We start from the raw sequence: 27850 nt of genomic DNA on the forward strand, positions 1-27850 counted from the left end.
GAGATCTCTCCTTCCTGTCATACTCAGTCCCAGGACAGTGCAGCGGTCTCATTCTATGTGCAGGGGTCTCAGTCGCTGTCAGCCCCTTCTGAGCAGGAGCCCATGCAGCTGGGGTTGATTGCCTCTGACAATAGAAGATTCAGCCCGCATGGGAAGGTTTGTTTTTGTTGTGGAGGTATAAATCATTTGGCAAATGTTAGTCCCTCTAGGAGATTCAGGCAGTTTTCTGGGAGTAATAAAGAAAAAAATAAAACTCAAGGAGGAGGTTCTGAAAGGCTTCTGTCAGAGCTTCTCAGCTGTCTGGTTGTGACAGGTTGTTTGTGCCTCTCGCTTTGAGACACAAGATTTTTAAGGAGCACCACGATACTGTCCTTGCTGGGCACCCGGGGGCAAGAGCCACAGTGGATCTCATCGCTCGGAGATTCTGGTGGCCGGCGCTTCGTAAGTCGGTTGAGGGTTTTGTGGCAGCCTGCGAGACCTGCGCTTGTGCCAAGTTCCCTCGTTCACGGCCATCGGGTCCTCTCCTTCCGTTACCCATTCCTTCCCGTCCTTGGACACATCTGTCCATGGACTTCATTATGGACCTGCCTCGTTCCTCGGGGAAGACTGTGATTCTGGTGGGGGTGGACCGTTTTAGCAAAATGGTGCATTTCATTCCTTTTCCTGGCTTGCCCAATGCTAAAACGCTGGCGCAGGCATTTATTGATCACATTGTCAAATTGCATGGTATTCCTTCAGACATAGTCTCTGATAGGGGCACACAGTTTGTTTCCAGATTCTGGAAGGCCTTCTGTTCTCGCTTGGGGGTTCAGTTGTCATTCTCTTCTGCTTTTCACCCGCAGTCGAATGGTCAGACAGAGCGCGTCAATCAGAATCTGGAGACATATCTGCGCTGTTTTGTGGTGGAGAATCAGGAGGATTGGTGTTCTTTTTTGTCCCTTGCTGAGTTTGCTTTAAATAACCGTCGTCAGGAGTCCTCTGATAGGTCACCATTTTTTGGTGCATATGGGTTTCATCCGCAGTTTGGACATTCTCTGGAGAGGGGTCTTCTGGTTTACCGGATGAGGACAGATTCTCCTCGTCTTTGTCATCGATTTGGCAAAAGATTCAGGATAATCTAAAGAGCATGAGTGAGAGATATAAGCGTGTGGCGGATAAGAGACGTGTGCCTGGTCCAGACCTGAGTGTTGGTGATCTGGTGTGGTTGTCAACTAAGAATATCAAATTAAAGGTTCCCTCCTGGAAGTTGGGTCCTAAGTTTATTGGGCCTTACAAAATCTTGTCCGTCATCAATCCTGTTGCCTACCGTCTTGATCTTCCTCAGACTTGGAAGATCCATAATGTTTTTCATAAGTCCTTATTAAGACCTTATGTCCAACCCATTGTACCCCCGTCTTTGCCTCCTCCTCCGATTGTGGTTGATGGTAATCTTGAATTTCAGATCTCTAGAATTGTGGATTCTTGTGTTGTCCGCGGTTCTCTCCAGTACCTCGTTCATTGGGAGGGTTATGGTCCTGAGGAGAGGATGTGGGTCCCAGTGACGGACATTAAGGCCACTCGTCTCATCAGGGCTTTCCATAGGTCCCATCCTGAGAAGGTAGGCTCTGAGTGTCCAGAGTCCACTTGTAGAAGGAGGGGTACTGTCACCACCAGACATCTGAGAAGCTCTGACAGACGTCCTTCAGAACCTCCTCCTTGAGGTTCCTTTTGTTTTGCTTTCATTTTCTCATCTCGTTAGCCTCTCTCAGCTGTCATGTAGTTGCACTGATTGCATCCCTTTAAATCCCTTCCCATACTGCATCACTTTGCGGTTTATACAACTTCCTGGAGTGTATGCATGCTGGATGCTACTACTGAGTCTTCTACAGATAAGTTTGTTCATTCATTTGTATTTTCCTGTTTGCTGGATCTCAGGTGACCCTGACTCCCTCCGTATAAAGTGTAGGGAGTCGGTGGTTGTGTCCCCTCACTATTATATGGTGTTCAGGTGTTATACAGTCAAGGTACGAGGATATGCGATCTTCTACCATTGAGAATTTTGCATAGGCTGAGCAGTCAGGGAGAGAGCCAGGTCTGTTACAGGGCTTCCCCTTTTGTTCCTTAGTTTTGGATCCAGTCAGTCGGATCTTCCTTTTGTGTCTTCTAGTTTGCTGTACACCTTCCGTGACAGTACCATGGGGAGGCGAACCAGCAGTACACCCAATACCGTACCGTCACTTAACTAGACAGGTACATTGCAGCTTAGCTGGCCAATATCTGATTGCTCAGACCTCACATATATATAATCGCAATACAATCTGATCTTATAACGGTAACTTTAAATCTAATATTTCCCCTTTAAAGACTAAACTACTTTTTGCTTTTTTATAATGGATATTTTTTTTTGAATATTTGTATAATAAAAAAAAAAAATTGATTATATGCTTTCATCTTTATCTTTCAGCGCTTTCTTGAGCGGGGATATCCTTGGACCTGGAATAGGGTTGAAAAAGAGGCCATTGTACGGTCTGTCCGGGCGGAATTAAAATGAAAAAGCGGGATATGGCAAGACCACAAGGCCATTAAAAAAAAGCATTGCGACCGCAAACGCCTATACCCAGATCGGGTCGAAGATTATAGTAGGCGATTATGCCCAGGTACACTGTTTACACAAATTTTGTATTTCTCTCTACAACACTCAGTAATGTATATATTCATTTATTCTGATAATCCGTACAGATGTAGTATGGTTAACACACAACCTCTTAACTCAAATTTCTGAACTCATCACCTAATCTTCAAAAAAAAGCCATTTTATAAAATATCTTAACGTATTTAATTGCATTAAGTTTACATAACACATCTCATAAAGCATGTGTGTTAACTGTACTACATCCGTATTTCATCCCTTTTCAAATGATTACTTAATACCTAGTGTGACATGTACAATCATACATGTTACATCATACATCTCTACCTCGATTGTATATATATTGTTATACATACAGCGCGGTACTGAGGTATGATGTCATCGGATGACTTCATACGTTTCACACACACATAAATATATAGTTGCAAGCTTTATGCAAATCAACAATTTTTAATTGTAGGTCTTCTGAGAGCTCTTTTGTGCGAGGCATCATTCACATCAGGCAATGCTTCTTGTGAAAAGCAAACCCAGAACTGGTGTATGTTTTTTATAGGGCAGGGCAGCTGTAACCAACACCTGTAAATCTCATATCATTGATTGGACTCCAGTTGGCTGACACCTCACTCCAATTAGCTCTTGGATATGTCATTAGTCTAGGGGTTCACATACTTTTTCCACTTGCACTGTGAATGTTTACATGGTGTGTTCAATAAAAACATGGTAAAAATGTAATGCTTTGTGTGTTATTAGTTTAAGCAGACTGTGATTGTCTATTGTTGTGACTTAGATGAAGATCAGATCACATTTTATGACCAATTTGTGCATAAATCCATATCATTCCAAAGGGTTTACATACTTTTTCTTGCAACTGTATATTGGTATTTTTGCATATATCTACATAAACTGCAAACATCATTAAGTATTCCGGTCAAAGTCCCCATTGCATATATCCCCCACATAATTTGCATGGGATTCAAAATTTCATATATAGATATATATATATATATATATAAAAATGTATGTGTGTATGTATTATATTTGTATATGTGTATGTTCAACAAAAACTCAAAAATGCAAGCATCAATTTCTAAGAAACTTGGTATACACATCCCTTGCTACCTGGAAAGAAATTTTGCGGGGGTCTCGGCTCTATACGACATACCGTTCCCGAGATATTCCCAAAAAATTGCCTGTATTATCCAATACAAGCCTGCCAGCCTTTCACTTAAATTCTAACTGCCAACTTACGGGCTCTATGGAGTTCACAGTTAAAGGGCCGGTCACCGATAACCCTGTGTCTAATTTACGAACTGTTATTTGGTTTCCCTAAACATTAATAACCCAGTCACAATACCCTATAGGGCACCTTCCTAACAAATTCCATGTTACCTCATCCTACCATGTAACTTAGACTAGTTCTACCCATCTATAACACCAACAAAATGAGGCAAATCCACTATTGGTATAATTCATAATCTCATGCAGATTCCTCCGTATAGGAATTTCTTGATCTTTACCTTTGTTATGATTTCTGAGTTGTTTGTCTAAATTCTTAATTCTTAACATTGTGTAGTTATTACAGGTCAACCCGTTCCCTCCTTCCACCACCACAAAAAAAACACCATTTTTTTTAAAGGAGGTGCCCGTGGAGGAGGAGGAGTGTGAGGAGCAGGCGGAGGGAGAAAATATTGAGGCCACTTCCCCCCCCAGATGTTTGCGAGACAGAGGAAGTTAAGACAGAGGAGGAGTCTGGAATTTCCCAGCCACCAGATTCTGCCCCCCCAGTTCCAGAAGAGGAGGAGGAAGAGGTAGTCTACACCCCCCACCGGGAGGGTAAATATGTGCACACATTACTATAATTTGGTATACATAACATATTCACAAGCATCCCACGATCCCCCCACCACCCTGCATCTCCGGAGCTGCAATGCACATGTGCAATGAATCTGAAAAATAGAAGCCCTTAGTTAACATGGCTGCCTGTTTAGCTGAGCAGCATTTGCACCCCGGTTCACAAACGTTTATGCCTGGGGGCAGGGTGTCTGTTGGTCCGTAATAGACTGTCCCTCTGTGTCAAGTCACGTCCCGCTGAGGCATACTCTTAATTGTCGGCCATGAAGTGGATAAAAGTGGCCACAATGAGGGGACAACAGAAACTAGTGTAATAGGAAAATAAAAAAAATGTGAGATTATCTGTAAACTACCGAAAAACTATTAACTAACCAAATAAATAACATTATACTCTATCCGAACTATCACTAAGCAAACCAAAATATAATTAACATAAATATCTATAGTTATTGTATTTAGATGTAAATAGGCAGTGTTTAAACACATACTACACACAATGCACTAATTGTCTTGTAAGTAACTCTAATTGAAATACATTTTTTTTATTTATTTTTTTCAACAGTGAACAAGTGCATAAAGCACTTAGAAGAAATTTTAAAAAAATTCATAAATGACATGGTGGAACTCAAAAAATTGCAGCATCACATCAATAAGAAGGTGCGGGAAATGGAGGAAAAGAACCTTCTCCAATTACAAAAAAATGGACTACATATTATTGGAGCTCAAAAAGTTGCCCTAGAGGCATGTTTTCTTATTTTTGTTATAAATAACTTTTTTTCTGTTTGATAACGCGTGATTTTGTTTTTTATAATGTAATGTTGCGGTGTAATTTTATAAGTTTGTTGTAAGGCCCCTTTATTCCAGGGTCAGAACAGACAGCAGAACAGACAGCATTAGGTACATGGTAACACTGTAGTATACGGCCCACCCATAACTCAGCAGTGTCAGGACCTACAACAGCAAGTATTGGTAACACTGGAGTATAAGGCCCCTTTCACACGGGCGAGTTCTCCGCGCGGGTGCGATGCGTGAGTTGAACGCATTGCACCCGCACTGAATCCTGACCCATTCATTTCTATGGGGCTGTTCACATGAGCGGTGATTTTCACACATCACTTATGCGTTGCGTGAAAATCGCAGCATGCTCCTCTTTGTGTGTTGCGGTGCGATAATCCACGCAATGCAGGCCCCACAGAAGTGAATGGGGTTGCATGAAAATCGCAAGCATCCGCAAGCAAGTGCGGATGCGGTGCGATTTTCACGCGATTTTCACGTTCTAGGTGACAGTCTATTCACTGTATTATTTTCCCTTATAACATGGTTATAAGGGAAAATAATAGCATTCTGAACACAGAATGCTTAGTATAATAGTGCTGGAAGGGTTAAAAAAAATAAAAAAGTTAACTCACCTTATCTTCTTGATCGCGTAGTTCCCGGTCTGTTCTTTACTAGCTGTGGGCTAAAGGACCTGTGGTGATGTCAGATCACATGCTCCATCACCATGGTGATGGACCATGTGATTGGAGCATGTGATCTGACGTCACCACAGGTCATTCAGCCCACAGCTAGCAAAGAACAGACCGGGAACTACGCGATCAAGAGGATAAGGTGAGTTAACTTTTTTTTTTTTTAACCCTTCCAGCACTATTATACTATGCATTATGTAGTCAGAATGCTATTATTTTCCCTTATAACCATGTTATAAGGTAAAATAATACAATCTTCAGAACATCAATCCCAAGCCCGAACTTCTGTGAAGAAGTTCGGGTTTGGGTACCAAACATGCGCGATTTTTCTCACGCAAGTGCAAAACGCATTACAATGTTTTGCACTTGCGCGGAAAAATCGCGCATTTTCCCGCAACGCACCCGCCTCTTATCCGGGCAAAAAACATGACGCCCGTGTGAAAGAGGCCTAAGGCCCACACATAGTCATCAGGGTCAGGACAGACTTCATCAGCAGCAGGTAGATGTTAAGGGTCCAGTATAAGGCCTACACATAGTTCGGCCTAACTCAGCACGACAACCAGCAGCAGTGATGACCCTAGAAGATCAAGGGTAAAAAGCGATTAAAAATAAAGTTAAAATTACACAAATTAACCCCTTTTGGGTGTGGAGACCCATGTGATCCGTCATACCTACAAGAAGGAGGAGAAACCAGTCGATTCATTCAAGCCACCTGGATGCAGCGTATCACTGGTCTGACTTTGGTTCCCCACCTTGTATTCCTCAGTCTGCATTGCGTATGCGCATTGGGGAATGTGATGTGGTGACATTTAAGTGGATAATGGGAACAGAGTAATTGATAGTCCCAGTATGGCATATATATGGTATATATGTGTTGGTATCCTCTGTTGGTACCCTCTGACTAACACATTGTGGCCAGAGGCTTTTGCTTATTTTGGGAAATTTGGCGTTTTTTCTTTTTCCTTGTTGCCTTTTTTCTTGTTTTATTTTATTTCTCTCCTCCCCATCCTTCCTTCCTTTCCCTTCCTTCCCTATCCCTCCCTTCTTCTTCATCTCCCCCCTCCTCCCCTCCTTCCTCCCTCCCCCCCCTTTTCTTTTCCCTTTTCCCTTCTTCTCCCTTCTGTTTCCTACCTTTCTTTCTTTTTTCTTTTTCTTCCTTTTTTTCTTTTTTGTCTTCTCTCTTCTTTCCTCTCTTCCTTCTCTTTTTTTCTGGTTTTCAATTTGGTTCTGTGATTCACCCATTAATTATTTTTGCATGGGTAATATTCTTTTATATACTCTAATGATTTTTTATAAATTTTGCATGTATTTTCTAATAGATTATGAATTGATTATAATGCACAATGCACTTTAATAATACTATAGGATCACTTTATATTATGCCATTTATGGAATATGTACATGAGTTCGATCTATATACTCACATTATGGAATAGATTATGGGATTGATATGTTGCTATTTATAATATAATTGAAAATTGGGATAATAGTGGTCACGGATTAACATATAGGTGTTATCACTTTAAGGGAGGTACACGGGACCGTATTATTATTTATTTATTTATTTATCTATATACATCAATATCTTATTTGTATTTGCAATTCTGTGAATTACATCTGAATATAATGCTCATATTTTTGGATTTATATCAAGGTGGCTATAATGTATACACTCCGGTAGATTCCTTGTCTAGTGTATTTGTGTGCCTCTCGATTAAGTGAATATGCCAACATAATCGGTTCGATATATGTCCGAACTATTTAGGTAGGGAGGATGACGCCACGGGACCGCGACTCAGTGTGCGCGTTCAAGTGATGTCATCCGGATCACGTGACCAGAGAGGATCATGTGATCCTGGGCGGTCACGTGCTCCCTCAGATGCTCTTTCTTTTTTCAATGACAATACTACCCCTCCCCCTACCTTTCTCTTCAAACAGCTTTTGTTAGCGGCTCGTCTCTTAATACCCAAATACTGGTTACAGACTAGCATACCCTCGGTGGAGCAATGGAGGCTTAAGGTGGATCAAATTTGCAGTTTCGAGGAGATGGCCTCTTGGGAATCACGAACACACCCGACATTTTTGAGAAGGTGAAGGTGGGCCCCATGGACAAAATACCTCTTTTTAAACCTTAGGCTCTGGCTTGTAAGTCCCACTGCAATACAAAGTCTACAAATTGGTTTTATGGCCAGAGGTAGGTAGGTAGGTAGGGAAAGTGAATCAGTTGCACGTACCCTATGCGGTTTGAAGTCGGTGATCTTATTACTAGTGCAGGGTTTCCATTACTTTATTTCGCTCCTTTAATTAGGTCAGCATTGTCTTGTCTTGTAATAATTTGACTGTACCCCATATGTCTTGGTATATAACATATATATGCTGAGGTTTTCATCTAATGGATTGTAGCTGCTGTTATCCCCAATCCTTCCTGTACAACAGTATATTTGCATGTATATGTGTCTGGTACCGATTTACACCACTGTTGGTGTTCTGTTTACACTATATATTTTCTAAGAGCGAAAATAAAATATTTTAAAACAAAAAAAAAAAGAAAAAAAAACAGTCCAGCAGAATCTGCCTTCCAAAAACCGTATGGCATTCCTTTCCTTCTGTGCCCTGCCATGTGCCTGTACAGAAGTTTACGACCACATATTGGGTGTTTATGTAAACTACAGAATCAGGGCCATAAATATTGAGTTTGGATTGGCTGTTAACCCTTGCTTTGTAACTGGAAAGAAATTATTAAAATGGAAAATCTGCCAAAAAAGTGAAATTTTGAAAATGTATCTCTATTTTCCATTAATTCTTTTGGAACACCTAAAGGGTTAACAAAGTTTGTAAAATCAGTTTTGAATACCTTGAGGGGTGTAGTTTATAGAATGGGGTAATTTTGGGTGGTTTCTATTATGTAAGCCTCACAAAGTGACTTTAGACCTGAACTGGTCCCTAAAAATTGGGTTTTTGAAAATTTCTAAAAAATTTCAAGATTTGCTTCTAAACTTCTAAGCCTTGTAACATCCCCCAAAAAAATAAAATATCATTCCCAAAATGATCCAAACATGAAGTAGACATATGGGGAATGTAAAGTAATAACTATTTTTTCAGGTATTACTATGTATTATAGAAGTAGAGAAATTGAAACTTGGAAGTTTGCAATTTTATACAAAAATCTTTGGTAAATTTGGTATTTTTTTATAAACTTGTCCATACCTTGGTCAGAGTAGAGAGATTTACTGACCACATCCAGCCATTGTTATACTCCAGTGCAGTTTGTGTGTTCTCTTTGCCATTTCCCAATGTTTTGGGGTGTCTACAAACAGAGAAAAAAAATTAAAAAAATAAATAAAAAGAAAAAAAATGTTGGCTACCTCTTCCACCTACACCCCCACGTCCACCTCCTCTTGCAATCAGACCTCCAACTCCTGGCTCAAGATTATTTCTTTTATTGCCAGAATAGAGAAGTATACCAGCCGCACCCAGCCATTGTTATACTCCAGTTCAGTTTGTGCATTTTGTTTGCCATTTCCCAATGTTTTGGGGCCTCCACAAATAAAAAAAAATAATAAAAAAATACTACTACTACTACTACTACTAGTTCACACAAAGAATTAACAGACAAATAAAAATAAAAAAAATAAAGAGAAAAAAAAGGGTTGGCTTCCTCCTCCACCTCCTCCACCTTTACCACATACACCGCCACGTCCACAGCCTCCTCAACCTCCTACTCCACTTGGACTTCTGTATCCTGGTTCAAGATTATTATTTTTATGTGTTCTATGTTACTTTAAGCCATTTTCCCTATCCATATTTGTTTGCAGGGCAATCGCCCTGCTCTTACCCCCATTTTGCTTCCTTTTGCAGCCTTCTAGCCCTATCTAGGACTAGTTTACAGCCATTTTACAGCTCTAAAGTTTGGGTCTACATTGAATTCAATTGTGTTCAGGTTTCGGGTCAAATTTGGGACCCGGACCGAACTTTGAAATTAAGCTCGGCTGAACCAGTCGCACACGAACATCCAAGGGTTCACTCATCCCTAGTCTCTAATTGATTTTTGCAGGCACAGCCCAAACACAAGTTTTCAGATTGCCAGCTGCCCACAGAATAGTGTTTGGCCGATTCGGAGCAACACTCCTTCCCAGTGTCATGTAATCCTTCACCTTCAGTCTCCCTCCTGTTTTCCCTACCAATTTTCACAGTAAAATTACACTGCCAAAACTTTAGATCTGTTTGGCATTAGAATTTTTGTGAAATTCATAATAAATCGTATTATTTTAGAATCAATTCACTCACGTCTATCCTGCATGTCAGATTGTTAAATGTACAACTCATTATACAATATGGACTCGGCTATTACTATTTTTTCCACAATCTTAGATCAGTTATGGAGCAAGAGATCATCTTCTAAGTGATAAAAGGTTTTACCCAAACTTCTTTCGAACTGTACCCGATGACAATATACAATATTTAGCATTGGTGAAGCTACTGGAGAGGTTCCAGTGGAACTGGGTTGGGATCATCACATCAGATGATGACAGTGGACGGCTGGAGTTACAGCAGTTAATCAAGAAGTTTGCACATCATCATATTTGTGTGGAGTTCAGCATCCTCGTATCTGTGAATAATTATGATGATGTGCCAGTATCTTTACAGACATCGTCCACTGATGTTATTATTATTTGTGGCACGTATAGTCTGACTTACATAAAGTTTTTGTACTGTGCAGTTGATGTTCTGAATAACAAGACTCTCATTCTTCCAATTTCATGGTCATTTGCTACAGAGCTCGTACATTATAGAAAAGGAGAAGTTCTTGCTAATTGTAGTTTGGTGTTTTCACCTCACAGTTACAATTTTACTGGGATGCAGGAGTATTTTTCTAAAGTAGAGTTTTACAATCAACCTTCTGATCCGTTGTTGGAAGATATTTGGATGGCTGTATTCCATTGTTTTTCAAGAAATAAATTGAAGAACTTGCTTATTCCAATTACATATATCACTCCTTTCCATAACTGCTCAGGAGAGGAGCGATTTCACGGCAACCTCTTTCATTTTCCTGAAGATTTAACTCCTTATCAAGTGTACGTGGCAGTCTTACTGATGGCTCGGGCTTTACATAATATAGATATAGCTTTTCATAATCATAGGAAGCACAATATTTCAGTAGGTGAATATAAATACAAGGTGAGTAGGATACACTGAGTATATGTATAACAGCCATGACTGAAGGAATTGTCAATATATATTGTATTTCTAATGACATAGACAATGTTTGCAAAAATAGTAAGTCAGTAGTGTAGTGAGTGCTGGATACCAATTCAAAGATGTTAAAGACTCTTAGACTCATAATTGTTGAAAATTCTCACATACAGGTACTAGCTCCTAAAATGGTTGGCCTCTTTCTTATTACAGTAGTTGACCAATGTAATGTAAAATGCTTATATGGTACTTAGAGATGAGCAAATCAAAGTTGACAAAGTGGAATTGGATCAGAATTTCTGGAAAAATTTGATTTGCCCCCAAGTCGAATTTCCTCACGCTTCGTGGTAACGAATCAAATTTTTTCTAAAATGGCTGCTGCACATGTTAGAAAGTGAAAGTAAGAAGCCCATGAATGAGGGAGCACCCACAATGCCATGCAGACAACCAATCAGCAGATAGCCAGCCCTTATGATGTCACAGCCCTATAAAAAGTCTCATCCTGCATGATCTCTGCCATTTTAAATGGTATTTCAAATATATGAATATAACCCAAATATAAAAAGGGTGTATCTCGCAATGACATATGCAGCATAGGCTGCCAAATAAACTTTTTGCCCAAATGGGTGTTTAATAACTGAATATGGCAGCAGTATATAACCCTGGAATTTCAAACGTGCTGATGCTGAAAGGCCTGAAAAATTGTGTATTTTGCCCCAAAAAGGGTGTTTTATAAATAGAAGAATATAAGCGCTGTATATACAGTGTGGATCTCACACCACCTGACCCACACTAGGCCTCAATTTAAGATTTGTGCACCAAATAGCGGTATTTAAAATATCTGAATATAACCCAAATATATTAAGGGTGTATCTCACACGTCCTGACCCACACTAACCCGCTATCAAAGAATTGTGCCCAAAATGGCTTTATTTTAAATAACTGAATAGAAAGACAGTATATAAAAGCGGTATCTCACAATGACATCTGCAGCAAAGGCTGCCAACAATTTTTTTTTTGCCCAAACGGGTGTTTGTTTAATAACTGAATTTGACAGCAGTATATAACCCTGGAATTTCACACGTGCTGATGCTGCAAGGCCAGAAAAATAGTGGAATCTGGCAAAAAAGTGTGTTTTTAAAAATCAAGTAAATGATGGCTGTATTTCTAGTTAAAATTGCACAATGGCTAATACAGATGTTGTATATTGCCCAAAAAGTCTTTTTTTTGTAACAGAATATGAAAGCTGTATTGAATTTAACACTTGTAGATTTGTAAAAAAGTGTTTTTGGGCTTTTTTAAAAACCCAGAAAATGATGGCTGTATTTCTAGCTTAAATTGCACACTGACTAAGCCTGCAAATGCACCAGATGATGTAAATTTTTTAATTTTTTTAACTGATTATTTGTGCTGTTTTTAAAGCTTGGATTTCAATGTCCCAAAAGCTCAGATGCAGTGCTGGTGCACTGAGCTTGCATAAAATGGCCGCCACCGCCGCCCACCTAACTGACTTATAGAAGGTTTTTTTTTTCTGTCACTGGGCTCAGGGCAGAATAAAAAAATTGTGCCCTGCACCCACACAACAAAATGTATTTACTGTAGATCGCTGAGTTACATTGACGTTTTGAGCAAAGATTCTCTCCTATTCTCTCCCAGAAATGACCAGCAGCATCATCTCCCTACACTAAGCACAGCAGAGTGACGTGCATGGCTACGTCACTCCAGCTTATATAGAGGCTGGGTCATATGCTACACTGGCCAATCACAGCCATGCCATTAGTAGGCATGGCTGTGATGGCTTCTAAGGGCACAGAGTTAAACACTTGTTGATTGGCTGCTCTGCACCCTTTCAAAAAGCACTGAGAAATCTACTAACACTGAACCCAAACTTTTACTGAAATGTTTGGGTTCGGGTCTGGGGTTCGTTCAACCCTACTCATGATCTAACCTGTCAGATGAACATTGTAAATGACAAAAAATAAAAGCAGTGCCTATACAGCTACTTTTTGTTACCTTGCCTCACAAAAAGTGTAATATAGAGCAACCAAAAATCATATGTACCCTAAAATATTAACAACAAAACTGCCACCTTATCCCATGGCTTCCAAAATGGAGTCAATTTTGGAGGTTCTACTCTAGGGGATGCATCAGGGGGTCTTCAAATTTGACATTATTCCAGTGAAATCTGCCCTCCAAAAACCATATGGCGTTGCTTTCCTTCTGCGCCCTGCCGTGTGTCGGTACAGCAGTTTACGACCACATACCGCATGGGGTGTTTCTGTAAACTACACAATCAGGGCATAGATATTGAGTTTTGTTTGGCTGTTAACCCTTGCTTTGTTACTGGATTAAAATGGAAAATCTGCCCAAAAATTGTAAATTCTGAAATTTCATCTACATTTTCTTTTAATTCTTGTGGAACACCTAAGAGTTACCAAAGTTTGTAAAATCAGTTTTTAATACCTTGAGGGGTTTAGTTTCTAAAATGGGTAATTTTTGAGTGGTTTCTATTTTGCAAGCCTCAAGTGACTTAAGACCTGATCTGGTCCTTAAAAACTGTGTTTTGGAGATTTGCTTCTAAACCTTTAAACGTCCACAAAAATAAAATGGCATTTACAAAATGATCCAAACATAAAGCAGACATATGGAAAATGTAAAGTAATAACTATTATATGAGGTATCTGTTTTAAAAGCAAAGAAAATGAAATTTGGAAAGTTGCTAATTTTTCATTTTATTTTTGTAAATTTGGTATTTTATTTAAAATAAAAATGAAAAATATTGACTGAAATTTACCACTATAATGAAGTTCAATATGTCATGAGAAAACAATCTCAGAATGGCTTGGATAAGTAAAAGCGTTCCAACGTTATTAGCACATAAAGTGACAAATGTCAGATTTGCAAAAACCGGCTTGGGATTTAAGGTGAAAAGTGGCCCAGTACTGAAAGGGTTAAACAGTAATTGCAGTAATCCAGGCATCTGTTATTGGGTTGAAAGTGCTATCTGATACAGCCAGTTTTGGGGTGTATTTAGTTGATATCTAACTACTTGCATTCATCTTTGTTTCTATACTGAAAATGCCTCCTGATACAAACAGATTTGGGATGTGTTTATTTTAAATATAAAAATGTACGTTCGTTCATCCTTGCATTTGGGGTGAATTTGCGGTCTGATACAACTCATTTTGGGGTGTATTTATATTAAATTTATAAAAGTACCTCCATTCATCCTTGTTTTCAGGGTAAATTTGCGGCCTGATACAAACAGTTTTGGGTGTATTCATTTTAAATATATAAAAGTACCTCCATTCACCGTTGCATCTGGGGTAAAATTGCTGTTTAAAACAACCAGTTTTGGGGTGTATTTAGTTGATCTATATGAACTTTCATTCCTCCTTGATTCTGGGGTGAAATTGGAATCAAATACAAACAGTTTTGGGGTGTATTTATTTGATATATAACTACATCCATTCCTCCTTGATTCTGGGGTGAAATTGCAATCTGATACAAACAGTTTGGGGGCATATTAAGTTTATATATAAGCAGGGGTGGGATTCAAATTTTTAACAACAGGTTCCCTACTCAACGGAGGACACGCAGCGCCACGACACATGTTTACATATACATACACCATATACACTCACCTAAAGAATTATTAGGAAGACCATACTAATACGGGGTTGGACTCCCTTTTGTCTCCACAGTCCCTTTTTAGAGACCCTCGGGATATTATTTCATTATACTACAATGGTCTGTAGGACCAAAAATCCCTTTAGGGGTCCCTAACCAACAGTTAAAATCGTAACTTTATTGTTTGTAATAGAGAAAATACAAAGAAAAATGAATTAAAACTCTCAGTTGCAAGGAGTTATGAGACAAATATTAATAAGCCTGGTTGCCAATTTTTTGCAACCTATTTGAGCAATGTCTTTGTCTCTGGCTCAACACAGTGGCTATCTCTTCATAGGTAATGTGAGGACTGTTGGTGTGCAACAACCTAGCCTTTATTTCAGGTCAGTTGTAAGTACGTTGCGGTATTCTTAATATAGGATCAGCAATTAGACTATGAAGCTTAATTCATTCAGGGTGTCACCACTATATTATTGTTGTACTAGGGCTAGTAAAATGTTACCACTACCCTACTTTGACACTTTTGTGGCAATACTCCTTTCAGTGATTTAGAGTGGCTACACTGTTGCCTCTATTTATCTCCATAGAGGTCAGTGTAAACATATCTCTGTATCCGATACACTGCTGAACATTCGTTGTGCTTGCAGTACAGACTGCCTTGCACCAGGGGTGGGTGTTACGCGTCCAACCTGATCTCTGCCTCACTGTGCTCCTCTCTATCTCTCTGTGTTTGTTAGCCAGTACAACTCTTCTCACTCTCTTGCAATCTGCCTAAAACAGGTTCACATTACACCACCCCTCCCGACATGTTTCGCCGCGTGTTGCGGCTTCGTCAGGGGATGCGGGGCATATGTACGCGCACGCTTGTGCCGACCTCCCTTTATACTTTCCGAGATCCCACCCATCTGGATCTCTCAGCCAATCAGCAATCACAAGTAACTCCAATCTGTGCATGTGATCACAGACCAGGAGACGTCTAGTTGACGTGTATCCTGTGCGCTTGCCCTGTGCGGTCTCTCCTCGATGACGTCAGGTGATGTTTACATGGCAGAGCTATCATTCTATAATTGGAAAAAGACAGGGGAACACTAAATAGATCGCTCAATTTCAGCGATGAAAGACTTATTGTAGGTGATCGATGCCTATAGTATATTGCGTACAATATATAATTAATGGCTGCAACCCGATTTATCTCTATTACTACAATAAGATAGAGAGATGTATTAATATTCAATTTGGATTCACTTTATAGAATGTGCATTCCTTCCATAACTGTTAAATTTTGAATTTATTAGTCAGGCGCTATTTAATATTAAACTGCCCTATATATACTGTACTATTACAAGCATAATGAATGGCCCCTAGATATAATATAGGCCATTCACACTATATACAGTCTGTCTTTCATAGATGTAAAGCTATATCCCCATTCAAATTCACCATCCTGAAATACGTCAGATTGAATCTATATATTTTATTAAATTTATAGATTTTATTATTTTATTTATTTTATTCAGTTTTTATTATATTTTTTATTTTTTATTATTTATTTATTGTAGAGATAGCTAAAGCAAGGATATCATTGTGGCTGGACCCATCAGTTTTTATTAAGGTGGGTCAAATTTCTTATCTATGGGTGGGTAATTTCTGGGGATTTTATGGGGGTCAGTATCCTTTATTTTTCCTCCTTGTTATTTTTTATTGTCAAATAATTTTCTTTATGTTTGCTATTTCATATGCTTATATTAAATTAAGGCTGTATATGAAAAGCCTTAATTTAGGCCTCCTGGACTTAGGGTCTGCAACCTCTGTATCCACCTGGCTTCTTCCTGTAAAAGTTTAATATCCAGATTTCCACTCCTAGGTCCCAGTTTTTTTCGTCAGTCCCCAAAATTTGAGGACTTAAAGATTTCCCCCATGGGCGTATGTAATATGCCTATAGAGAGACGTATCTTTCCCTGTATTTATTGCACTGATGTGTCCAGATATTCTTCGACTCAGCTCCTGTGTGGTTTTGCCCACGTACAATTTCGGGCAATTACAGGATGCAATATAAATAATCCCGCTACTGTGGCAATTAAAATATTCTCTTATTGCATATTCACGTCCATCTATGGGGTTTCTGAATTTCTTTACTCTGGGTAGGTACTTACAAAAGGTACAGTTACCACATGTAAAGGAGCCAACAATACTAGATTTTAACCAAGTTGTATTTATTGTTTCCTTTGCAGGCAAGAAACTGTGAACCAGTTTATCCTTTAGATTTTGTCCCCTCCTATATGTTACACTGGGATATGGTGATAAAACAGGTCTTAATTCATCATCGCTGGTAAGTATTCTCCAGTGCTTTTTAAGAATTTTCATTATTTGTTGGTTATTGCAGTCATAAGTGCCGATGCATCTTATCCTCTTTTCCTCATTTTTCTTTTTCCCATAGTCATGAGATAACAGTTCTTCCCTATAGATATTCTTAACACGATTATATGCCCTTTTTAAACATTTACCAGGGTAGCCTCTACTCCTAAATCGCTTGTAGAGTTCATCAGCTTCTTTTTTGAAAGACTCCTCCGTTGTACAATTTCTCTTAGCTCTTAAGTACTGCCCCACTGGTATTCCTTTCTTCAAGGCCACCAGGTGCCAGCTCGTCCAATGGAGGAGATTATTAGTCGCAGTAGGCTTTCTAAAAATATCAGTAAGGAATTGGCCATCCAGGTCTTTCTGAATCTTCAAATCTAAGAAACATATTTGACTTACCTATTTCAAAGGTAAAGTGCATACCTATTTTGGTATGATTCAGCACGCCAACGAAGGTACGGAATAATTCTTCCTCTCCCTCCCAGAATAACAACACATCATCGATAAATCTCCCCCAAAATAAAATGTGATTCGTGAATTGTGCCATTGTGTCCGTGAATACTATAGTGTCTTCCCACCACCCAAAAAATAAAATAGCAACATTCATCTGCTGATAGAAGGTACCGTTACAGAGAAAATAATTGTGACTTAAAATGAATCTCAATAGACATAAAATGAACTCATTGGTGTCCAAAAAATATTTTATAGCCTCTAGGCCCAGTGTGTGATCGATATTACTGTAAAGGGCTTCAACGTCCAAACTCGCCAGGTATGTAGATGAGGACAAGGAGATTCCCCTGATTTTAGCTAATACATCAGTCGTATCTTTTATATACGACGGTAAGGATGATACAAACGGTCTCAATATCTCATCTACATACTCGCTGGCAGGTTGGCTAAGGGAGTCATTTCCCGAAACTATCGGGCGCCCAGGTATTGGGTTCTTCCCTTTATGCACCTTGGGTAGTGCATAAAAGGTGGGGATTGGGTTGAGATCTGGTGACTATGGGTGCCATTTTAGTACAGTGAACTCATTGTCATCTTCAAGAAACCAATTTGAAATGATTTCGAGCTTTGTGACATGGTGCATTATCCTGCTGGAAGTAGCCATCAGAGGATGGATACATGTTCTCATTCTGTTTATGTCAAACTCGGACTCTACCATTTGAATGTCTCAACAGAAATCGAGACTCATCAGACCAGGCAACATTTTTCCAGTCTTCAACAGTAGAGTTGAGCGAACACCTGGATGTTCGGGTTCGAGAAGTTCGGCCGAACTTCCCGGAAATGTTCGGGTTCGGGATCCGAACTCGACCCGAACTTCGCCCCGTACCCGAACACTATTGAAGTCAATGGGGACCCGAACTTTTCTGCACTAAAAAGGCTGTAAAATAGCCCAGGAAAGGGCTAGAGGGCTGAAAAAGGCAGCAAAATGTAAGTAAATCCCCTGCAAACAAATGTGGATAGGGAAATGAATTAAAATAAAAATAAAATAAATTTAAATTAACCAATATCAATTGGAGAGAGGTCTCATCGCAGAGAATCAGGCTTCATGTCATAGCAGAAAATCACTGGAACAGGCCATTGTCAGATATTTAGGCCCCGGCACTCAGACAGAGGAGAGAGGTCCCATAGCAGAGAATCAGGCTTCTTTTCATAGCAGAGAATCAGGCTTCATGTCATAGCAGAGAATCAGGCTTCACGTCACCCACCACTAGAACAGGCCATTGTCAGATATTTAGGCCCCGGCACCCAGACAGAGGAGAGAGGTCCCATAGCAGAGAATCAGGCTTTATGTCACCCACCACTGGAACAGGCCATTGTCAGATATTTTTATGCCCCGGCACCCAGACAGAGCAGAGAGGTCCCATAGCAGAGAATCAGGCTTCATGTCATAGCAGAGAATCAGGCTTCAAGTCATAGCAGAGAATCAGGCTTCATGTCATAGCAGAGAATCAGGTTTCACGTCACCCACCACTAAAACAGGCCATTGTCAGACATTTAGGCCCCGGCACCCAGACAGAGGAGAGAGGTCCCATAGCAGAGTATCAGGCTTCATGTCATAGCAGAGAATCAGGCTTCATGTCATAGCAGAGAATCAGGCTTCACGTCACCCACCACTGGAACAGGCCATTGTCAGATGTTTGGGCCCCGGCATCCAGACAGAGGAGAGAGGTCCCATAGCAGAGAATCAGGCTTCATGTCATAGCAGAGAATCAGGCTTCCTGTCATAGCAGAGAATCAGGCTTCACGTCACCCAGCACTGGAACAGGCCATTGTCAGATATTTAGGCCCCGGCACCCAGACAGAGGAGAGAGGTCCCATAGCAGAGAATCAGGCTTCATGTCATAACAGAGAATCAGGCTTCACAACACCCACCACTGGAACAGGCCATTGTCAGATATTTAGGCCCCAGCACTCAGACAGAGGAGAGAGGTCCCATAGCAGAGAATCAGGCTTCTTTTCATAGCAGAGAATCAGGCTTCATGTCATAGCAGAGAATCAGGCTTCACGTCACCCACCACTAGAACAGGCCATTGTCAGATATTTAGGCCCCGGCACCCAGACAGAGGAGAGAGGTCCCATAGCAGAGAATCAGGCTTTATGTCACCCACCACTGGAACAGGCCATTGTCAGATATTTTTATGCCCCGGCACCCAGACAGAGCAGAGAGGTCCCATAGCAGAGAATCAGGCTTCATGTCATAGCAGAGAATCAGGCTTCAAGTCATAGCAGAGAATCAGGCTTCATGTCATAGCAGAGAATCAGGTTTCACGTCACCCACCACTAGAACAGGCCATTGTCAGACATTTAGGCCCCGGCACCCAGACAGAGGAGAGAGGTCCCATAGCAGAGTATCAGGCTTCATGTCATAGCAGAGAATCAGGCTTCATGTCATAGCAGAGAATCAGGCTTCACGTCACCCACCACTGGAACAGGCCATTGTCAGATGTTTGGGCCCCGGCATCCAGACAGAAGAGAGAGGTCCCATAGCAGAGAATCAGGCTTCATGTCATAGCAGAGAATCAGGCTTCATGTCATAGCAGAGAATCAGGCTTCACGTCACCCACCACTGGAACAGGCCATTGTCAGATATTTAGGCCCCGGCACCCAGACAGAGGAGAGTGGTCCCATAGCAGAGAATCAGGCTTCATGTCATAACAGAGAATCAGGCTTCACAACACCCACCACTGGAACAGGCCATTGTCAGATATTTAGGCCCCGGCACTGAGACAAAGGAGAGAGGTCCCATAGAAGAGAATAAGGCTTCATGTCATAGCAGAGAATCAGGCTTCAAGTCATAGCAAAGAATCAGGCTTCATGTCATAGCAGAGAATCAGGCTTCATGTCATAGCAGAGAATCAGGCTTCACGTCACCCACCACTAGAACAAGCCATTGTCAGACAATTAGGCCCCGGCACCCAGACAGAGGAGAGAGGTCCCATAGCAGAGAATCAGGCTTCATGTCATAGCAGAGAATCAGGCTTCATGTCATAGCAGAGAATCAGGCTTCACGTCACCCACCACTGGAACAGGCCATTGTCAGATGTTTCGGCCTGGCACCCAGACAGAGGAGAGAGGTCCCATAGCAGAGAATCAGGCTTCATGTCATAGCAGAGAATCAGGCTTCAAGTCATAGCAGAGAATCAGGCTTCAAGTCATAGCAGAGAATCAGGCTTCATGTCATAGCAGAGAATCAGGCTTCACGTCACCTACCACTGGAACAGGCAATTGTCAGATATTTAGGCCCCGGCATCCAGACAGAGAAGAGAGGTCCCATAGCAGAGAATCAGGCTTCAGGTCATAGCAGAGAATCAGGCTTCAAGTCATAGCAGAGAATCAGGCTTCATGTCATAGCAGAGAATAAGGCTTCACGTCACCCACCACTGGAACAGGCCATTGTGAGATATTTAGGACCCGGCACCCAGACAGAGGAAAGAGGTCCCATAGCAGAGAATCAGGCTTCATGTCATAACAGAGAATCAGGCTTCACGACACCCACCACTGGAACAGGCCATTGTCAGATATTTAGGCCCCGGCACCCAGACAAAGGAGAGTGGTCCCATAGCAGAGAATCAGGCTTCATGTCATAGCAGAGAATAAGGCTTCATGTCACCCACCAATGGAACAGGCCATTGTCAGATATTTTAGGCCCCGGCACCCAGATAGAGAAGAGAGGTCCCATAGCAGAGAATCAGGCTTCGTGTCATAGCAGAGAATCATGCTTCATGTCACCCAACACTTGAACAGGCCATTGTCAGATATTTTAAGGCCCCGGCACCCAGACAGAGGAGAGAGGTCCCATAGCAGAGAATCAGGCTTCACATCACCCACCACTGGAACAGGCCATTGTCAGATATTTAGGCCCCGGCACCCAGACAGAGGAGAGAGGTCCCATAGCAGAGAATCAGGCTTCATGTCATAGCAGAGAATCAGGCTTCAAGTCATAGCAGAGAATCAGGCTTCATGTCATAGCAGAGAATCAGGCTTCACGTCACCCACCACTAGAACAGGCCATTGTCAGACATTTAGGCCCCGACACACAGACAGAGGAGAGAGGTCCCATAGCAGAGAATCAGGCTTCATGTCATAGCAGAGAATCAGGATTCATGTCATAGCAGAGAATCAGGCTTCACGTCACCCACCACTGGAATAGGCCATTGTCAAATGTTTAGGCCCGGCACCCAGACAGAGGAGAGAGGTCCCATAGCAGAGAATTAGGCTTCATGTCATAGCAGAGAATCAGGCTTCAAGTCATAGCAGAGAATCAGGCTTCAAGTCATAGCAGAGAATCAGGCTTCATGTCATAGCAGAGAATCAGGCTTCACGTCACCTACAACTGGAACAGGCCATTGTCAGATATTTAGGCCCCGGCAACCAGACAGAGGAGAGAGGTCCCATAGCAGAGAATCAGGCTTCATATCATAGCAGAGAATCAGGCTTCATGTCATAGCAGAGAATCAGGCTTCACGTCACCCACCACTGGAACAGGCCATTGTCAGATATTTAGGCCCCGGCATCCAGACAGAGGACAGAGGTCCCATAGCAGAGAATCAGGCTTCATGTCATAGCAGAGAATCAGGCTTCACGTCACCCACCACTGGAAAAGGCCATTGTCAGATATTTAGGCCCCGACACCCAGACAGAGGAGAGAGGTCCCATAGCAGAGAATCAGGCTTCATGTCATAGCAGAGAATCAGGCTTCAAGTCATAGAAGAGAATCAGGCTTCATGTCATAGCAGAGAATCAGGCTTCACGTCACCCACCACTGGAACAGGCCATTGTCAGATATTTAGGCCCCGGCACCCAGACAAAGGAGAGTGGTCCCATAGCAGAGAATCAGGCTTCATGTCATAGCAGAGAATAAGGCTTCATGTCACCCACCAATGGAACAGGCCATTGTCAGATATTTTAGGCCCCGGCACCCAGATAGAGAAGAGAGGTCCCATAGCAGAGAATCAGGCTTCATGTCATAGCAGAGAATCATGCTTCATGTCACCCAACACTTGAACAGGCCATTGTCAGATATTTTAAGGCCCCGGCACCCAGACAGAGGAGAGAGGTCCCATAGCAGAGAATCAGGCTTCACATCACCCACCACTGGAACAGGCCATTGTCAGATATTTAGGCCCCGGCACCCAGACAGAGGAGAGAGGTCCCATAGCAGAGAATCAGGCTTCATGTCATAGCAGAGAATCAGGCTTCAAGTCATAGCAGAGAATCAGGCTTCATGTCATAGCAGAGAATCAGGCTTCACGTCACCCACCACTAGAACAGGCCATTGTCAGACATTTAGGCCCCGACACCCAGACAGAGGAGAGAGGTCCCATAGCAGAGAATCAGGCTTCATGTCATAGCAGAGAATCAGGATTCATGTCATAGCAGAGAATCAGGCTTCACGTCACCCACCACTGGAATAGGCCATTGTCAAATGTTTAGGCCCGGCACCCAGACAGAGGAGAGAGGTCCCATAGCAGAGAATTAGGCTTCATGTCATAGCAGAGAATCAGGCTTCAAGTCATAGCAGAGAATCAGGCTTCAAGTCATAGCAGAGAATCAGGCTTCATGTCATAGCAGAGAATCAGGCTTCACGTCACCTACAACTGGAACAGGCCATTGTCAGATATTTAGGCCCCGGCAACCAGACAGAGGAGAGAGGTCCCATAGCAGAGAATCAGGCTTCATATCATAGCAGAGAATCAGGCTTCATGTCATAGCAGAGAATCAGGCTTCACGTCACCCACCACTGGAACAGGCCATTGTCAGATATTTAGGCCCCGGCATCCAGACAGAGGACAGAGGTCCCATAGCAGAGAATCAGGCTTCATGTCATAGCAGAGAATCAGGCTTCACGTCACCCACCACTGGAAAAGGCCATTGTCAGATATTAAGGCCCCGACACCCAGACAGAGGAGAGAGGTCCCATAGCAGAGAATCAGGCTTCATGTCATAGCAGAGAATCAGGCTTCAAGTCATAGAAGAGAATCAGGCTTCATGTCATAGCAGAGAATCAGGCTTCACGTCACCCACCACTGGAACAGGCCATTGTCAGATATTTAGGCCCCAGCACCCAGACAAAGGAAAGAGGTCCCATAGAAGAGAATAAGGCTTCAAGTCATAGCAAAGAATCAGGCTTCATATCATAGCAGAGAATCAGGCTTAATGTCATTGAAGAGAATCAGGCTTCACGTCACCCACCACTGGAACAGGCCATTGTCAGATATTTAGGCCCCGGCACCCAGACAGAGGAGAGAGGTCCCATAGCAGAGAATCAAGCTTCATGTCACCCATCACTGGAACAGGCCATTGTAAGATATTTAGGCCCCGGCACCGAGACAGAGGAGAGATGTCCCATAGCAGAGAATCAGGCTTCATGTCATAGCAGAGAATAAGGCTTCATGTCACCCACCAATGGAAGAGGCCATTGTCAGATATTTTTAGGCCCCGGCACCCAGACAGAGAAGAGAGGTCCCATGGCAGAGAATCAAGCTTCATGTCATAGCAGAGAATCATGCTTCATGTCACCCAACACTGGAAAAGGCCACTGTCAGATATTTTAAGGCCCCGGCACCCAGACAGAGGAGAGAGGTCCCATAGCAGAGAATCAGGCTACACGTCACCCACCACTGGAACAGGCCATTGTCAGATATTTAGGCCCCGGCACCCAGACAGAGGAGAGAGGTCCCATAGCAGAGAATCAGGCTTCATGTCATAGCAAAGAATCAGGCTTCAAGTCATAGCAGAGAATCAGGCTTCATGTCATAGCAGAGAATCAGGCTTCACGTCACCCACCACTGGAACAGGCCATTGTCAGATATTTAGGCCCCGGCACCCAGACAGAGGAGAGAGGTCCCATAGCAGAGAATCAGGCTTCATGTCATAACAGAGAATCAGGCTTCACAACACCCACCAATGGAACAGGCCATTGTCAGATATTTAGGCCCCGGCACCCAGACAAAGGAGAGAGGTCCCATAGAAGAGAATAAGGCTTCATGTCATAGCAGAGAATCAGGCTTCAAGTCATAGCAAAGAATCAGGCTTCATGTCATAGCTGAGAATCAGGCTTCACGTCACCCACCACTGGAACAGGCCATTGTCAGATATTTAAGCCCCGGCACCCAGACAGAGGAGAGAGGTACCATAGCAGAGAATCAGGCTTCATGTCACCCAACACTGGAACAGGCCATTGTAAGATATTTAGGCCCCGGCACCGTGACAGAGGAGAGATGTCCCATAGCAGAGAATCAGGCTTCATGTCATAGCAGAGAATAAGGCTTCATGTCACCCACCAATGGAACAGGCCATTGTCAGATATTTTAGGCCCCGGCACAAGGATAGAGAAGAGAGGTCCCATAGCAGAGAATCAGGCTTTATGTCATAGCAGAGAATCATGCTTCATGTCACCCAACACTGGAACAGGCCATTGTCAGATATTTTTAGGTCTCGGCACCCAGACAGAGGAGAGAGGTCCCCTAGCAGAGAATAAGGCTTCATGTCATAGCAGAGAATCATGCTTCATGTCACCCAACACTGGAAAAGGCCACTGTCAGGTATTTTAAGGCCCCGGCACCCAGACAGAGGAGAGAGGTCCCATAGCAGAGAATCAGGCTTCATGTCATAGCAGAGAATCAGGCTTCACGTCACCCACCACTGGAACAGGCCATTGTCAGATATTTAGGCCCCGGCACCCAGACAGAGGATAGAGGTCCCATAGCAGAGAATCAGGCTTCATGTCACCCAACACTGGAACAGGCCATTGTAAGATATTTAGGCCCCGGCACCGAGACAGAGGAGAGATGTCCCATAGCAGAGAATACGGCTTCATGTCATAGCAGAGAATCAGGCTTCATGTCACCCACCAAAGGAAGAGGCCATTGTCAGATATTTTTAGGCCCAGATACCCAGACAGAGAAGAGAGGTCCCATAGCAGAGAATCAGGCTTCATCTCATAGCAGAGAATCATGCTTCATGTCACCCAACACTGGAACAGGCCATTGTCAGATATTTTCAGGTCCTGGCACCCAGACAGAGGAGAGAGGTCCCCTAGCAGAGAATCAGGCTTCATGTCATAGCAGAGAATCATGCTTCATGTCACCCAACACTGGAAAAGGCCACTGTCAGATATTTTAAGGCCCCGGCACCCAGACAGAGGAGAGAGGTCCCATAGCAGAGAATCAGGCTTCATGTCATAGCAAAAAATCACGCTTCAAGTCATAGCAGAGAATCAGGCTTCACGTCACCTACCACTGGAACAGGCCATTGTCAGATATTTAGGCCCCGGCACCCAGACAGAGGAGAGAGGTCCCATAGCAGAGAATCAGGCTTCATGTCATAACAGAGAATCAGGCTTCACAACACCCACCACTGGAACAGGCCATTGTCAGATATTTAGGCCCCGGCACCCAGACAAAGGCGAGAGGTCCCATAGAAGAGAATAAGGCTTCATTTCATAGCAGAGAATCAGGCTTCAAGTCATAGCAAAGAATCAGGGTTCATGTCATAGCAGAGAATCAGGCTTCACGTCACCCACCACTGGAACAGGCCATTGTCAGATATTTAGGCCCCGGCACCCAGACAGAGGAGAGAGGTGCAATAGCAGAGAATCAGGCTTCATGTCACCCAACACTGGAACAGGCCATTGTAAGATATTTAGGCCCCGGCACCGAGACAGAGGAGAGATGTCCCATAGCAGAGAATCAGGCTTCATGTCATAGCAGAGAATAAGGCTTTATGTCACTCACCAATGGAACAGGCCATTGTCAGATATTTTAGGCCCCGGCACCCAGATAGAGAAGAGAGGTCCCCTAGCAGAGAATCAGGCTTCATGTCATAGCAGAGAATCATGCTTCATGTCACCCAACACTGGAAAAGGCCACTGTCAGATATTTTAAGGCCCCGGCACCCAGACAGAGGAGAGAGGTCCCATAGCAGAGAATCAGGCTTCATGTCATAGCAAAAAATCACGCTTCAAGTCATAGCAGAGAATCAGGCTTCACGTCACCTACCACTGGAACAGGCCATTGTCAGATATTTAGGCCCCGGCACCCAGACAGAGGAGAGAGGTCCCATAGCAGAGAATCAGGCTTCATGTCATAACAGAGAATCAGGCTTCACAACACCCACCACTGGAACAGGCCATTGTCAGATATTTAGGCCCCGGCACCCAGACAAAGGCGAGAGGTCCCATAGAAGAGAATAAGGCTTCATTTCATAGCAGAGAATCAGGCTTCAAGTCATAGCAAAGAATCAGGGTTCATGTCATAGCAGAGAATCAGGCTTCACGTCACCCACCACTGGAACAGGCCATTGTCAGATATTTAGGCCCCGGCACCCAGACAGAGGAGAGAGGTGCAATAGCAGAGAATCAGGCTTCATGTCACCCAACACTGGAACAGGCCATTGTAAGATATTTAGGCCCCGGCACCGAGACAGAGGAGAGATGTCCCATAGCAGAGAATCAGGCTTCATGTCATAGCAGAGAATAAGGCTTTATGTCACTCACCAATGGAACAGGCCATTGTCAGATATTTTAGGCCCCGGCACCCAGATAGAGAAGAGAGGTCCCCTAGCAGAGAATCAGGCTTCATGTCATAGCAGAGAATCATGCTTCATGTCACCCAACACTGGAAAAGGCCACTGTCAGATATTTTAAGGCCCCGGCACCCAGACAAAGGAGAGAGGTCCCATAGCAGAGAATCAGGCTTTATGTCATAGCAGAGAATTAGGCTTCACGTCACCCACCACTGGAACAGGCCATTGTCAGATATTTAGGCCCCGGCACCCAGACAGAGGAGAGAGGTCCCATAGCAGAGAATCAGGCTTCATGTCATAGCATAGAATCAGGCTTCATGTCATAGCAGAGAATCAGGCTTTAAGTCATAGCAGAGAATCAGGCTTCATGTCATAGCAGAGAATCAGGCTTCACGTCACCTACCACTGGAACAGGCCGTTGTCAGATATTTAGGCCCCGGCACCCAGACAGAGGAGAGAGGTGCAATAGCAGAGAATCAGGCTTCATGTCACCCAACACTGGAACAGGCCATTGTAAGATATTTAGGCCCCGGCACCGAGACAGAGGAGAGATGTCCCATAGCAGAGAATCAGGCTTCATGTCATAGCAGAGAATCGGGCTTCATGTCATAGCAGAGAATCAGGCTTCAAGTCATAGAAGAGAATCAGGCTTCATGTCATAGCAGAGAATCAGGCTTCACGTCACCCACCACTG

This window comes from Bufo gargarizans, chromosome 1 (assembly GCF_014858855.1).
Source record: "Bufo gargarizans isolate SCDJY-AF-19 chromosome 1, ASM1485885v1, whole genome shotgun sequence".
Lineage (NCBI taxonomy): Eukaryota > Metazoa > Chordata > Amphibia > Anura > Bufonidae > Bufo > Bufo gargarizans.